The following is a 17295-nucleotide window of genomic DNA, read 5'->3' as shown; positions in this document are numbered from 1 at the left end:
CCACATGATCTCACTCATTTATGGATGATAAAGAACATTATAAACTTGAACAAAAAGATAGATACAGAGACAGTAAAGCATCAAACAGACTGTCAAATTACAAGGGGAAGGTTAGGGAGAGGTGGGGGGATAAGAGATCAATCAAAGGACTTGTATGCATGCATATAAGCATAACCAATGGATGCAAAACTCTGGGGGGTGGGGGCATATATGGGAGTGGGGTGTGGGGGGGCAATGGTAAGATATGTACACATATAATACCTTAATAAAAAAATTGAAAAAAAATACATTAAAATTTTTGAAGTGTCAAATATTGACTTGTATTTCTCTTTAAATGCAAGGCAGGGGGAGGGGGTAAATATGAACCCAGGAACATAAGTCAAGTGGGTGGAAGCAGTTGAGAAAAAAAAAATCACAAGGCATGAAGCTCCAGCAAACACTGCACCGTCCCCTGTAGGGAGCGGATTTCTGCTCCCGTCGCGTCTGCACATCACCAGAGTTTCGCGGACAGACGCCCATGGGCAGCCTTGCTGACATTCTCGATGAAGTGAGAAGGACCTACATCATTTCAAAACCAAAGAACACAGGATTTCATTAGTGCCCCACGAAGGGGCGTGCCCCTGCGCCTCCGAAGGCGGATGCATTGATGGGACGAGGAAGCTCTGACAATAAAACAACGCTCTGTTGATGCCCCGCAGAGTTGCCCAGTATCGCTCATGGGAGCGAGCTGGGTAGAGGAGGGAGAGCGCGGCCCTGGTAGCCAGTGGTAATTGCCGGGAAGTGAGGCCTCGCGTCCTCATTGACCCCTGCCTCCTGATATTTTGATGGATTCCATGGAACTCTGTGTGTGTGTGTGGGGGGGGGGGGGGCTGTAATATCACCCCCGCCCAGCGCCAGAACAACAGACCTTCATTGGGATCATTGATTTTTGATTAGGCAGCTCCTCACATACCCCGAAAGCAATCCCCACGGCCAGCGTGCTGGAGCGGAGAGAGGTAACAGGTGGAGGACTGCACAGCCTCCAGGGGACACGGGAAGAGCTGTCTCCTCCAGGAGCTGACTCGAGGAGGCAGTCACAGCACCCGCCCGGCCACTGGGCAGGAGTTAGCCGGCTTCAACGCTGCACGGGGCATGCTTTTGGAAATGTAAACTTCTTAAGGTATGAATTGAAACTGGCTGAGTAGTCCATGTCTAGAATGCACAGGCTAGATCTGTGACATCTCTGTGATAGTTGCTTTAAAAAAAAATTATTGATTTCAGAGAGGAAGGGAGAGGGAGAGAGAGAGAAACATCAATGATGAGAGAGAATCATGGATCGGCTGCCTCCTGCACACCCCACACTGGGGAATCAAGCCCACAACCCGGGCATGTGCCCTGACTGGGAATGGAACTGTGACCTCCTGGTTCACAGGTCAACGCTCAACCACTGAGCCATGCCATCAGAATCCATGATGATTTCACCTATCCCTCTTTAAAATTCATGTCTAGAAGACACACTTTTTGTGTCCATTTCTTCGTTCACTCATTCCATCCTTGGTTCTAACAGCGGGCGCTGTGGGCATCCAGGATGCAGTATCCCTCCGCGCTTGTCTCTCTTGGGATTGTGGGTACCCAGATGCGTCGGAAACTCAGCTCTGTGGCTGTGGCATCGGATTGCCCCTCCTGTTGGGTGTGATTTGGGCCATGTGGGTACACAAACATTAGATTAGGTTGGGGGAGGTGGGGGGGATGGAGATAAAGAAGGCGGTGTGCTAGAGGCCTCCTAGGGAAAATTTCTGAATAAAAGCAATACATGTCCTCATTGTGAATGATGTTTGGTAACTGTCCCTCGGGAGGAGAAAGTCTGAGGGACTATGTGCTTCGTTAAGTGGTGTTTAAGTCGAACTTGGACTCCCTCCTGAGCTGCAATAGAATCATGATATTCCATAGCTTGTCATAACCAATATTTTTTTAAAATTAAATTTATTGGGGAGATATTTGTTAATAAATTATATAGGTTTCAGGTGTACAAGTCTGTAACACAGACTTGTTATATCTGCATATCAGAGTGTGTGTTCGCCACCCCAAGTCAAGTCTCCTTCCATCACTACTTATCCCCCTACAATCTCTCCTCCCTCCCTCCACCCCTCTTGCCTCTGGTAACCCCCAGGCTTGGGAATTAAAGTCAAATCTTGCCCGGGAGGCACCCTGACTCTTCAAGGTGATTTCTTCCCTTCTCATCATATTCACATGTTTACTATGATTATCTTTAACTCGGCTTCCTAGAGAGTAACCCCATTTCCTTGTTTCCAGGTGTTTCAGGGGGCACCTTTCCGCTGCCCCGCGTGCCCCCCGGACTCCTGGGTTTTCCAATGCCCTCCCAAATGACTGCCCCAAAGAAATATGCGTTGCCCAACGCCAGGCCCTTTAATGTGATGAAGGAAACCTCGTTCTAATAGACTTCCTCCTGAATGCATTTGGCCAAAGGGCATTTAAAAAAACACATTAAATTTTACGATGACTTTAACAAACAAGTCAGTGATCATGATTTCAATCTGAGCAGCAAGCAGTGAAGGAGAGAGGTCAGCAGAGGCCCGGCATCTAGGGTTTCTGCTCGGGACGCCGCCTCTCCTGCGGCAGCAGACGCAAGTCAGCTGACTCTCTGGTGCGATGTTGTTACAACATAGATTCCAAGTAGTCAGGCTAATGACTCCCAAATTAAAATGGTCCTGGCCCCTCAATGCAGCTGGTAATTAACTTTTAATTTTATACGGAAGCATGTCATGCTTTTGACCCTCGACTTTATGTTCGTTCTCTCCCGGCATTTCCAAAGCATGGTCTGCTCAATACGGTTGTTAATATCGGTATTAGAGGGTTGTTAATATCGGTATTACAGAGAGAAGCCATCGCTGCAAATGCACACTCGGAGGCGGTCTCAGCCAGCGGGGCGCTCTGTAGAGAAGGCTGCCTCCAGGAACTTAAGTGTGTGCTCACTGCTGTGGCCACATTATTCAAAATTATAAACCAGACTGTGAGCCAATGGGGCTGCGGGACACCCCCAGGAGCAGGACAATCTTCTCTTAGAGCCCTGCCACCCTGGGCTGGACGGGGATTCAGGGAGCATCTGTCAATGCCACGTTCTTACTTTCCAGTTGGAGAAGCTGCGGTTGCGTGAAGGAGCCTGAATCGGCCACTGCTCTACTGTTAATAAGCACTCGGGAGAGCGGGGTCTGAAGGGGGGTGTTTTCGTTGCTGTCATTTTCCTGGTTTTTTTAAAAAGCACTGCCACGTTTATCTTTCATCTGCTCTTTGGTCTTGAATGGTGGGGAGAGAACTGAAGTTTGAAGAATAATCCTCAAGAGCATGTGCTTGGGCCGGACTGAGACACAGTGCCTCTCGGGGGACAAGAAGTCGTCAGTGGATGTTTGTTTTATGTGTGTATCAGTGTGCTCGTGCTGCTATAACAAAATGCCAGGCGGGGTGTCTTCCACAACAGAAAGGTATGTCCTCACAGCTCCGGAGGGGGAATGCCAAGGTCACGGTGCCATCAGGGTTGGTTTCTGGTGAGACCTCGCTTCCTGGTCTGTAGAAGGTCACCTTCTAGCTGTGTCCTCACATGGCCTTTCCTCGGGGCACGTGCAGAGAGAGAGAGACCTCCAGGGTCTCTCCTTGTAAGAGGGCCAGGCCTATCAGAGTAGGGCCCACCTGTATGACCTCAGTTAACCTTGATTCCCTTGCTATAGGCTCTGTCTCCAAATACAGCCCCACTGGTGGTGCGGGCTTCAACATACAGATCTTGGGGGACACAATTCAGCTCCTAACAATAGGTTCGGCACACACGTTGAGGAGGGGCTCAGGAAAGAGCGAGGAGGTTGGACCGTCGGGACCCTTGGGCTGTGATCAATCTTGCCTAATGTCCCAAGCTCTGGCCCCAAGCCCCACTGCATGGTGAGACCTAAGACTTCCATTCCTGCCTTGATATCTGCGAGTCTCACAGGGCCTCCAAGGTCTCACCGTGGGCTTCCTGCTCTCACCAGACGTGCTTCCCATGCCATGAACAAGGCTTCGTCCCCGCAATGAGCAAGGCTCTGCCCCCCTGGTTGTCCGTCCCATCAGGCACCAGCTGCGCTCCCCCTGGCCCTCAGCCCAACTGGCCTTCCTTTCCTGCTCGCTTGTGAAATTACTCTAAGAAGCCCGCCGCATCTTTCTGCAGGAACCCACGGGCACCCCGAAGTCCTGTCACTACCAAGTCTGCCATCCACAGGCGCTGCTGTTTCATCCTGCTCCCACGTGCTCCCCTGCATGGCCCTGGGTGGCACGGGGTGTCCTCCTTACCCAGGTTGTGAGTAGATATGACCAGTAATAAGTTGTCCATCTCATCTGTCCAGTATGGGGTGTCATTACAACACGGGGTCCCTCCTTCACCAATGGAGTGAATAGGAGGTCATCAGAACACCCCTCCAGGAACACAAAAGCCCTTCGGCCGACAAGATCCTGCCGCTCTGACGTGTGCAGTGACTCTGGCGTGGCCCCTGCGGGTGTAAAGCCCACCGTCTTCCTCGCAAGGGGCTTTCCGACATTTTTCTTTTGGACCATATGCAGTTTGCTGCGCGAGCGTCTAGGTAAATGCAATTTTCTCCATCTCCTGACATTTTCAGTGAGGTTTTATCTGCTCTTATTGATTGGCACTCTGGAAAGCTTCCCTTAATTGGCTGTGTGTGTGTGTGTGTGTGTCTTAAGAGAAAAGAGGCTGGATCTCAAGAAAAGCCCACATCAGCAGCCAGGCTGTCATAATCCACCGACTAACACAGAGGATAAAAGATGCAGCCTGTCTCTCGGAGAAGGGAACGCTAAACCTCGGATAGAAAGGTGGCATTGTGAGGAGCGGCATTTTAATAGGACTGAGTTTTATACCTCTATAAAAACACACAACTGTATTGTTTTCTTTCCATGCTGTGCTTTTTTTAAAAATATATATTCATTTATTTATTTATTTTAGAGAGGAAGAGAGAGAGATAGAAATATCAATGATGAGAGAGAACCATTGATTGGCTGCCTCCTGCAAGTCCCCTACTGGGGATCGAGCCCGCAACCCACAACCCACAACCATGACCTTTTGGTTCATAGGTCGATGCTCAACCACTGAGCCACGCACGCCAGCTGGGTTCATTTTGTGTTTTAAACCAGATTATTTATTTCCAAATTGCTTTCTTCTCTACAGGTAATCTCAATTTAAAAATGGTTATATTTCAAAGGTTCTCACCTAAGTTAATTTAGGGGTGATTTTAGAAAGTATTCACTCATGAGGCAGCGTTAGAAATGGCAGGTGAGTTCACACGTGAGACACAAGAGAACTTACATTTAGCTGAATTATTTCACTGGAAATAGATTATCTACCATGAACTATAGTAGGAAATAATACTTCTAGAACATTTTAAATCAAACATAACATTAAAACAATGTGTCAACCCCCAAAGAGTGTGTTTTCCATCTAGGCCTCAATTTTCCCATCTGAAAAAATATGGATTAAGCAATATCATAGGTCCTTTTTAGTTTGACTAAGTGTAAGATTATTTACTACAAAATATATTTTGTAAGATTCTAACTCAGGAAGACATAATGAGTATGTTTATTTTCTCTTTCCCCCAATGTTTCAGAAAATGACAGTAAAAGAACCAACTTACAAAATATAACCAAGGATAGGAAAGAGACCATCAGAGATTTGAGAGATACTTTCTAAAGTTGCTGGCACAAGAAACAGAAATGTAAGGATCTTATTTAATACTAGAGGCCAGGTGCACGGATTAGTGCACCAGTAAGGTCCCTCTGCCTGGCCTGCAGGGATCGGGCCAAAACCAGCTCTCCAACATCCCCAGAGGGGTCCCAGATTGCATGAGGGTGCAGGCCAGGCCGAGGGATTCCACAGGTGCATGACTGGGGCCAGGGAGGGACGCTGGAGGGCTCCAGGGCGTGTCCTGCCTGTCTCGCTCAGTTCCCGTCAGCTGGACCCCAGCAGCAAGCTAACCTACTGGTCAGAGCGTCTACCCCCTGGTGGTCAGTGTGCATCATAGCTACCAGTCGAATGGTCAGTCACTTAGGCTTTTATATATATAGATTTCAGTGGAACTAAGAATAGTGATACAACTACCAAACTTTGGGTAAAAGAATGAGTGCTCGGTTCATGAGCTAAATTTGCATCTTCTATGGCAAAGACTAAGTCAATGCCAAGAAAGAATGATTACTGCCTAGTCTCCAAGTGTAGATGCAAAAAGAGAACTAAACACAGAAGAATTGAATGCTCCATCTCTGAGGAGTATCACGCGGGTGGGATGGGGAAGGGACTGTTTCCTTTCCTCATAAAGGACTGTTTTCCTTTCCTCTGTTATGGTTGCCAGTGGTGGTAGGATTGCTATTGCTCCATGCGTGTACATACGTATAGACATGCATACGTCCATGCATATTTACATACATCCATATGTGTTATCTCTAATGCTAAGGCATAGCACAGAATTTTTGTGAAAACTAAGTGGGAGTTTCTTTATATCACTAATTTCTCTTCCCAACATTCCTTTCCTTTTCTTTGGGCAGATACGTCACTGGAGCTGTAAGATTCCACGTGGTCTGTCCCCTGAATTCCTTTTGCCCGAATCTCATCTTCCCCCCGCCCCTCTCAAGGCTTACAGACCTTTGCCCTGACTATGGAAACCACCAACCTCCTTGCCTCGGGGCCTCTCCATTGCCTCTTCCCTGTTCCTTAGACACGCCTCTCCACATAGCTCAGGCCTCTGCTCAATGTCGCCTCCTCAGGCGGACTTGGCCAATAGCTCTGAGAGCTCTCTGTCACTTTTTTTTTATTGTCTAAAGTTTTACACATGTCTTCTTTTTCCCCAATTGACTCCCCACACCCCAGCCATTCCCATCCCGGGCAAGCCCCCACCACTCCAGTGTCTGTGTCCATTGGTTATGCGAATATGCATGCATATAAGTCCTTTGGTTGCTCTCTAACCCACGCCCCCCCCCCATTTGTCTCTGGATCTATTCTTGTTCATCAAATTATGTGGATCATTATATCCCACATATGAGTGAGATCATGTGATATTTATCTGTCACTTTTTAAGAAATACTTTTTGTATGAAATGCATCATACTCAAAGGAAAGAGTGTATCCATAATGCAGACATACAATTAAAGAAATGGTCCATTACAATGAAATGAACGCATCGCATCCCAAATCCGGCCTGTGGATACAGTATCACGGCACCTCAGACGACCTGGCGGGTCTCTGACTGATCTCCTCTCTGTCCTCCTGGGATTCAGAAATACTGCTGAGCTTCATCTTAATAGCAACCACGATGTGTGTTAGAGTTGTTTTTTTTCACAGCTCTATGTGTTCTTGAACATTTCATTGTTTAGTTTTGCCTAATTTTGAACTTTGCATGAATATATAATGTAGAATCATTTGCTATTTGACACAATATCTTTGAGCATCACCCACATGGCTGCATCTGGCTGCAGCGTATCCATGTTCCACTGCGTGTGTTATTCTATTCTAAGACAATATCACAGAACTTTATTTGTTCTGCTGCAGGCGAGGCTGTGGGTTTTTCCAGATCTTTGCTGTTATGAACAACTAGAGGCCCAATGCATGAAGATTCGTGCAAGAATAGGCCCTCCTTCCCCTGGCTGCTGGCACTGCCTTTGCTCCGGCTGGAGCCGCCTTCCACCTCTTGCCTTGTTGTGTCAATTTGCATATTCTCTCCTTATTGGCTGTGGGTGCCTCCATCTTTGTCGCTGAGTTACGGTCAATTTGCATATTCTGTCTTTATTATATAGGATAATCTAGTGACTATTCTAGTACATGTTCTGGTCAAGTACAAAAGTCTCTGTAGTATGGAGATGGCAGCATCCTAGGTTAGATTTGGTCAATAATCCCAACTTGTTTTCTAAAGTGGTTGCACCAATCGCACTCCCATAGGAAGAGGGGTGACAAATGGAAGAGGGTGTTTGATCACGGGTAAGCCCTGGAAAGCAGCAGGGATGAAGAGGTGACGTCAGAGGGCAATGTCAGTGTGCATGTGGTACAGACAATGGCTGCTGGGATGCTGGGAGGGATGGAGCTAGGGGGCAGAGGGAGCGTAGCCTGGGAGTGCGAGCATGACATGCCTGGCTGGGAGGGTGGAGGCAGGATAAATGGGAGGCCACGTGAATGACAGTTCCTTGCCCCCGTCACCAGGTGGCAGAATTGAGCCAGGACAGTGCAGTTACTACTCCGGTTCCCGGTGTGAAGAAAAGCTCCGGCTAGTTTCACCTGGTTTATGGAGGTGGGGGGTGGCCAGAAATGAGCACATTGGTGCCTCTGTCGGGTTTACAATGTGGAGATGAAAACTGTGAACTCTGAGTGCAGAAGCTGGTATGGTGACCTACACACTGAAATCCTCTCAGTCGGTAAAGCTATGGATGTAGCTAATGCCATGTGAGTACCTCTCTTCAGGTTAGTCCCCACAATAAACTAAAACAGAGTTCATTGGTATAAATACATGTCTAATATAAAATGTGTTCGTATTCTTTTCCTACCATACGACTTCACTGTCTCCCGGATACCGAATGCGTTCTTATTGAAATACGGATATAAGATGGCAGTTGGAAGGCTTTGAGTCTGAGTTACCTGGGACTGGATTGGATAAAGAGTTGGCCATTATTTGCTTTAATCAAATAAATCAATTGCCCGCAGGCTCCCTGAGAAACGTGTCAGTAGCTGACTTTCCCAAAGCCGAGGCCCGCGGCCCGACGTGGCTGGCGGGAGGCGTGATGGGTTCCTTGCCAAGTTTAGTACCTAATCAAACGTCACGGGCTTTTAGAGGCGAACAGAACCCCTACTAGCAGCCCCTGCGTCTGTTTACCTTTGATAAAACACGATTTCCTCCTCCTAATGAAGAAAAAACAAATGATGTTTCACTATTTTTTTTTTTTTTTGAAGAAAAAGGAAGGAGTGAAATGGGCTTTAGATGTTACATGCTTCTCCCTGAAAACGCAACACATCGGAAGGTCAAACCCGGGAGCCCGAGGGGTAAGGGGCGGCCGTGGGAGAGAGGAGGCCTCCAGGGTTTGGGGCTGGTCTGGGAGAGCGTCACGGGAGTGAATGGTGACACGCATTTGAATTCTCCGGAAAAGCAAACAGCGAGGCCGCGTCGGGTTTTCTCTGGACGCGGTTGGAAGGCTGAGAGAGCAGAAGGGAATGTCGATGCGGCTCAGAGCCCAGCCGTGGGGATTGGTTGGGGAAGGTAAGCTTCTCCTCTTACCGAGGCCGCAGCACCTGACTTCCCTTCACCAAGATGGGGAATGGGCGCCCACATAAACCTCACGCTTCCGATGCCCCCCCCTTTCTCTCGGCCCCTGAGGCTCAGGGCACGCGGTCCCGCTGCTCCCCCTGGGACAGGGCCGCAGGGGCGTTCAGACCCAACCACACCCTGTTCACCCACTTGCCGATCTCAACAGAGACGCCTCCACGGGAGAGTCTGTATGCCGGGCCGTGCCTTCCTCACTTACACGGAGCCCGCCCTGATCCCCAGGGGCTGGAAAAGGACAGCCATTACCCCGGCGGTCGTTGCTGGGCGTGTTTACTGCAGGTACGAGATGCCCTGAACACACGACAATTGGGAGAACTGTGAGGTGCGATGCGTTAACTAGGTACTAGGGCATCCAGCCCGTGGCCATGACGTCACCCAAAGCCAATCAGAAGCCCCCCCACCCCCACCCCCGTGACCTGCTTCTAACCACAAGCCATCACCAGGCCGTGCTCCAGGGCCGGCTTCTCTCCCAGAAGTGGTTCGCAAAACCAAAGAAAGGCCTAGCACATTCACGGCGCTCATGGGATCGGGCCCTTTACAGCTCCTCCCCCTCCCCGGAGCTTCTCTCTCTTGTCCCAAACAGGAAGTCCTCTTTGAATGAGAGGACAGTCCTCAAAAGTCAACATCTTTTGGAATTATATCCTAGACAGTGGTCGGCAAACTCATTGGTCAACAGAGCCAAATATCAACAGTACAACGATTGACATTTCTTTTGAGAGCCAAATTTTTTTTTAAAATATATTTTATTGATTTTTTACAGAGAGGAAGAGAGAGGGATAGAGAGTTAGAAACATCGATGAGAGAGAAACATCGATCAGCTGCCTCCTGCACACCCCCTACTGGGGATGTGCCCGAAACCAAGGTACATGCCCTTGACCGGAATCGAACCTGGGACCCCTGAGTCCGCAGGCCCATGCGCTATCCACTGAGCCAAACCGGGTTCGGTGAGAGCCAAATTTTTTAAACTTAAACTTCTTCTAATGCCACTTCTTCAAAATAGACTCGCCCAGGCCATGGTATTTTGTGGAAGAGCCACACTGAAGGGGCCAAAGAGCCGCATCTGGCTCGCGAGCTGCAGTTTGCCGACCACGGTCCTAGGATAATACTAAAACCTGGGAATTCAAGGACGATTTCCCAGAGAAAACTGTAACAGTACTGAGGAATCATATGCGTTATGACTATTGCCATAGGCATTAAAATATACATTACAAAAATTGCCAGCTCTTTATATTCTTCTGTGAATGGCAATAATATCAATATCTGCATTAGTTGCTTTCTGACCAAAAAATAAATGACTTAAGTTATGACTATACGACAAATGTGGCAAAAGGAGAGAAAAAAATATTTATGCCTCATAAAGTGGAAATAGTATGAGTTGTGGGCAAAACATAAATTGTTCCTTTATTGACAGTGTTGCTTTCTACCATTCATTCATAGCTTATTCACCTCCCTAAGATCTGTCAAGATCTAATAATGCCTTTTGCTCATATTTAGAGTTCTTCTTTCAAAAGGGGCTTTTTATTTGTTCTGATTTTTTGAAAAGCCTTTTTATTGAAGTAAATGCACACACTTAAAGGTATGCATATTGTAAGCATATCATCTCTACATATCTTAAAAGGTTTCAGTTTTTCTGTTCTTCCCTAAATACAAAGATCTCCATTTGGTGTGAGCTGTTTGAAGTAACACAAGTCCTAGCTCAATTTTGTTTTCACCAACCTAACATAGCACAGACTGGTGCTTTCAAACACCAATTTCTCATCATTCCTCCACCGACTCCCGAGTTGGAAGAGGCATCGGGTAGAGAAAGCTGGTCTCCTAACGAGCCCTCGTTCTTTCCCTCGTCCTTGCTAACAGAAGCTGGGTTTTTCGCTTACCCCAAGCACAGCCTCCCCAGCCCTACCTGCAGCTACGTGTGGCCATGGGATCAAGTTCTGGCCAATGAGAAATGTGGTAGAAACTTCCAGAAAGGTCCCTGAAAAGCAGCCGTCACCTCCAAAGATGTGTGAAGCCACCCCACCAGCCCTGGATAGGCTGCACACGTTTCTTTATTTTTAAACGTATATATTTTTTATTGGTTGTGGAGAGGAAGGGAGAGGGAGAGGGAGAGTCAGAAACATCAGTGATGAGAGAATCATGGACCGGCTGCCTCCTGCACGCCCACGCTGGGGATCGAGCCTGCAACCGGGCATGTGCGCCAACCGGGAGATGAACCGTGACCTCCTGGTTCCTAGGTCAACACTCAACCACTGAGCCACGCCGCCAGGCTACACACATTTCTTTACATTAGAGAGAAAGACACTTTTTAAACTTTACTCCTTAAACTTCTGCAAGTTCACAAAGCTGTCGTAATTTGGGGGTGTCTTCCACACGGAGTCAAACTGGTTTTGGATGTTTCCCGGGGTGTTTTCAAGCATCACCACCCCTGAGATCGATGAGAAGGACATCGCTATGGGCAGGTCAGAAGCCACCTGTCAGGGAAGGTTCTTTTCCATGCTACCCCTCCCCTCCCAGTGATGCCTGAAGGAGGGCGACGGTCCCCTTTCACAGCAGGGGAAGCTGACAGGCTCCGAGAGGAAACCCGCAGGACACAGACGTGCCGCGAGGACGGTTCAAGGCCAGGTGCGTCTGTGCCTTCAACTCCTACACCGTGCGCACCCGCATCCCACATGTCACCTTACGTGGGCCTGAGGCCCCACTGCGCGCCAGGTTCTGCACAGGGACGGTTCAAAGCCGCCCTTGAGCACGTACTGAGCCGTGCACGAGGCCCTGTCTCTCACAGCCTCGGGGTGAACGGTGCCGGGTGGGGGAGCTCGGCTGGCCGGGCCCCGCCAGGCCCCGTCCCCTTCCCGCTGCCCCGGCACCCTCTTCCGTCCACCTGGTTCACGGTGCCAGAGAAGCAAGTGTCTCCTGGGACCGGGCTTTTAAAAGAAGCAGCTCGGGGCTTCTCGGGCCGCCTCTCCCACTTCCGAATGGTCTCGACTCCCGTGCGTCCCCCCAGCCCAGACCACCGTGGCGTGGGCTGCCATTAATATGTCATTCCCCTTTCCTGTTATCACAATACGAAGGACCTCCGCGCCGACCTCCCCGTGAAAACATCCTTTGTTTGGAATGAAAAGCCATTCACGGCCAGGGCCTTATCTATAGGGGAGAGCCCGGAGGATCAGATCCAAGGAGCAGCCTGCGTTTACTTTGTATTAAATGAGCTCGCTGACCAAGTCTCGATTTTGGCAGAAAGGTGCATTAATCACACGGAGAAGCACAGATCTGGCTTTTCACAGCTTCTGGTTTACTTTCAATACAGTTACACAGGGAGGCTTTTGTTCCCGCCAAGTCGCACTGTTATTTAAATACAGTAAATATAACAAAATTGCCTTCTTAAAATCACACGAGGGCTCCTACGGTACAGGATGCCCATAATGGCCTCAGTGTTGCCCGACCAACTTTTACGGCTTCAAAAAGGCTCTCAATTAGTTTAGACAGATGGGTTTTATCCCGAGGAAATCAATGAGGTTTTGTGAGTCGGCCTTAATTTTTATGCAGCGAGCACTTTGAGATGAAATTAAAATATGTATGAAAAACATTATTAAAGTTTCCCCTGGGCCGACAGTTGTTTGTACATTTACAAGGTGTTAAAGAGATGATTTAAAAACTAACTCTGTGAGGGATCAATGCAGGCAGCCCGTGATTGATGGTCTTTCATGACATTTTTGACACTTTGGGCCTAATGTCTTGTGCGTGTTGAACTGCTAATTATCTTTTAATTCATAAGGGCTTCGTGGTATTTTATAAGTGTAATATAATATACGGGGCCGGATCACACGGAAAAGCGTAGAGAACACCACGCTGCACACGGCCGGCGGAGTGGGTAACACGTGTGAGCAAACGTGGGCCGAACCTGGCCGACAGGCCTCTCCATGACGCGGAAGCCTTGCTTTCACCGGCCCAGCTCTCAACAATCACAGACGTTCCTTTTTTTTTTTTTTTTTTTTAAGGTGTGTGCAGGGTTCAGGCTGTAGTACATTAGAAATTATATTTCTATACTGACCAAGTGGTTAAGGAGGGCCGGGAATAGGGTTGGCACCCGATAAATATTGGAGGAGAAATCCCTGCATGGTAACTGAACCAGAAGTGGGTTTGATTCTGGGTTTTCTCTTGCTGTCCAATGGGATTATCCACCCAGGTTGCTTTGGTGATACAATAAGGATTCACCGAGCATCCCTGCGTGCACCAGACAGTGTTCCGCACGTGGGGGGGGGGAGGGGGGAGGGGCGGGAAAGGCATGGCCCAGCCAGCGGGGAGCACACGGCCTAACAGCGAGAAACACCCCATCTCCTTAGGCACCTTGGAAAGGGGGACCGATGACGGCAAAGTGATGATTCAACTGAGACTTGAAGCCAGAGAGACCGTGTGGGTGGTATCACTTTTATCCCCATATTACAGACAAGAAAATCAAGGCACAAGAACATAATATAGCTTCTCTCAAATTGTGCAGCTAGATGGTGACAGTACTAGGTTCCAGCTTTTGAGAGCTGTTTAGAGAGAAAACATTGTGGGGGCGGTCATAAGTAGGAAGACCATGAGCACCAAATGTACAAAGATGACTTCCTAAAATGACTGCCTGCTCGCTGGCCCAGCCTCTGGAGTGACTGGGGATCGCACATGTCCGTGGGAGACGTACGCTGGGCTAAGGAACTCTGTGATCAGCCTCCCCGATGCGGGGGCGTCACATAGGGCATGGGCGCCATGAGGAGGAGAAGAGGCCCCTTCTAAATAGTTCTTACGTTCATCGCCCACCGTTCTCGCCTTATCCCAGCCTCGGAAGTGAGGCCTGGTATCAAACCCATTTTACAGATGGTGACACTGAGTCCCAGGTGGAGCGGCAGCTACCGGTTCCAGGGCTGGGAAGAAAGAGGCGGCGGCAGGCAGGCTGGCTGCAGGCCCACGTTCTCCGCGCCTCACTGCACAGCCTCCGCTGCTCTGCTGAGCGCGGCCGGTGCGGCCTGCCTGGGGCCCGAGCGCAGCCACGAGAGGAGCCGTGGACAGGGGTCTCCGGGGCCTGGGGCGGGGGGGTGAGACGTGAAGTCGGCACCGCACGGGGGAGGGTGCTGAGGATGCTGGGACAGGAGCCGGCCAAGCTGTGCTAACACAGAGGACACAGGGGAGTGTGTCATTGCAGGTCACAGTCAAGGTGAGGCTGAGCCCGTTGCTATTTCTCCTGGAAGACGACAGAAGGAAGGTAACCCTGTGGGGGAAGAGGGGCTAAGGCTTACCCAGCTCCGACTGTGTAGCAGCCCCTGCACTAACAAGTCTCGTGACTGTACCAGCGGGTTCCTCGACTCTGACTGCCTATGTGTGTATGTGGGTGTTAGGTAGGTTTTTCTTTAATCCTCACCCCAGGATATTTTCCTATTGACTTTTAGAAAGAGTGGGCTGGAGGGAGGAGGGGGGGAGAGAGAAACATCGATGTGAGAGAGATATATCGATTGCCCTGAACGTGGCCAGGGATTGAACAGCAAGCGAGGTACGTGCCCTTGACCAGGAATTGAACTCGAAACCCTTTGGTCTGCGGGCTGGCGCTCTAACCACCGAGCAATCCGGCCAGGCCTAGTATCCTCTTTTAACAGACGATTAAACAGGCGTCGACAAGTTAAATGCCCCCCGAGGAGACAAAGGCAAGTCCCGGGACAGGGAAACCCCCGGAGGGTCCCCTCTGCCGTGCGGGGAGTGACCGTCGGTGAGCACAGCCTGGAAAGTTGCCGCCGCTCCCTGGTCTACAACCCAAATCCCAAGGACAAGTTCACGGAGCCGGCCCATACCCAGGGAGCTTTTACTTTTCTTCACTCACATGGAAAACGGGGCAAGCGACTAGCATCCCTGCATTTCTATGTGATTACTTTCGAGTTAAAGCAAGTCGTTAAGCTGTTGTCTCGCATTTATGGGGCTGGGATCTGAATGTTTATGTGGTCCAGGTACACGGAGAGCATTCTTCCCACCTGGAGGCCCGAGATCGCCCACGGCTGCCGCGTGGGAAGAGAAGACACCCTCACGCCTTTCCCTGGTCTCGGGCAGATTCGGACACACTCCGTGGGCACCAACAACACAGGAGGCCTCCTCCTTCCCGCCCTCCTCCATCCCTTCACACCGCAGCGTGCCGCGCGGCTGGCCTGCACCCCGGCGCACGGAGCTGGCGTCAGGGTGGAAGGACATACAGCATTCCGGGCAGCTCCTATTTACTGAGGTTCTTCTCAGATCTGGTACTCTGCCAGGCACGTCGCACACAAAATCCATTGTTTTCTTTTTTAAATAATATTTCTTTTATTGACTTCCGAGAAGAAGGGAGAGGGAGAAAGCGAGAGACAGAGAGAAACATCAAGGGTGAGGGAATCATGGATTGGCTGCACGCCCCACACTGGGGATGGAGCCCGTAACCTGGGCATGTGCCCTGACCGGGAATCGAACCGCGACCTCCTGGTTCAGAGGTGGACACTCAACCACGAGCCACCCAGGCCGAGCTGTTCTGTTTTCTTAAACAAGTCTCTTTCCTTGACCGGGAACAACACTTTGCATCCCACCCGGGTCCCCCAGACCCCCCTCTCCAGGTCTCACTCCCCTCAGGGAGCTGCCCCTGACCTCCGCGTGGGGAGACCCTTCCGCTCTCCTTTTCCTTCTCCACTCCCATGTTCCCTGTGGCTGTGCCTCCCGCTCCCGACTTCCCACTTCGCCGTAACGGCATGCCCGCCTGTCTTTCTCCCGCTTAGACTGCAGGCTCGGTGAGAGCAGAGGCCACATCTGCAGGACTAAACAATTATTTCTAAAACAAAATATTCCTATGTCGCCATAACCACCGCCCTCCGATCACGCATCAGATCTGACCTTGGTGTCGGGCACTCTCAGAGCATCCTCACTCTTACCGCAGCACCCGTATCACAGTAATCACTGCGACGTGGTTATTGAACTAATGCCTCTCTCCTCCTCGTACGATGACCTCCTCGAGGGCACGGACTAGGGTATCTTACTCAAAACTGCTTTGCCCACGCCTAGCACAGGGCCTGTCTCACAGGAGAGCCCAGCAAATACCTGCTGAATGAAGCTCAAATCACGGCAGAGGACTGACTGTCAGTTATGCGAGGGATTCCATCCAGAAAAAAAAAAGAAAAAAAACACTGGTGAATTCAGTCCTTAAAACCTGCCCAGGTTTGGAGGCATTGAGCCCCAAACCACCAGGTCTCTTACAAATTCATACCCCGAGCCTGGACTTCCCCAGGTCCCCAAGCCCAGGCTGGCATGTGCTCAGCCTCTCATTTCCTTCAGGGAGTTTCAGCCAGAGGGTGCTCTGTGGTTTAATTTCCCCTTCAAAACAAACAAACAAAAAAACAAAAAGCGCAGGTACTATAACAAAATAGCAAGAACCACGGCTGGACCCTGGAAAAAATAGCACACAATCGCCAGCCCCATCCTTGGACGGCTAGCCACAGACATGGAGAGATGATTAACACAATAAACCATAATTCTGCAAATTTGTACTCAGGGACCTCTTTATTGCCTGGTTGGGGACCCTTTAATCTATGGCTGGACTCCTTGGTAACTGGACTACTTGGTTACTAAGTAACCAGGTAATTGACACATGAACCACAAGGATTTACAAATGATGCTGTACCCAATATTAATTTTTATGAACTTAGTAAAAACTCTAGTTACATATTTACAGGTTTTAATGACATTTATGGCATTTTAATATCCACATTCCATATCATAACCAATTTCCTAACAGGTTTAGGTTTTCTCGTAATACTGGCTCCCAGAAAGCTTTCCTGAATTTTTGCCTTTATTGATAATTTCTTTTTTAGAACTCCCTGGCACCACATAAATGATACTAACGTTAAAATACCCGAACATGTTTCCATAAAGCACATGTACGTTCTAGGCCTTGTGCTTCCGTGAAACGGTCCCCCACGATACGGTAGAAAGAG

This window comes from Cnephaeus nilssonii (assembly GCF_951640355.1).
Source record: "Cnephaeus nilssonii genome assembly, chromosome: 20".
NCBI lineage: Eukaryota > Metazoa > Chordata > Mammalia > Chiroptera > Vespertilionidae > Cnephaeus > Cnephaeus nilssonii.
This window is presented reverse-complemented; position numbering follows the sequence as displayed.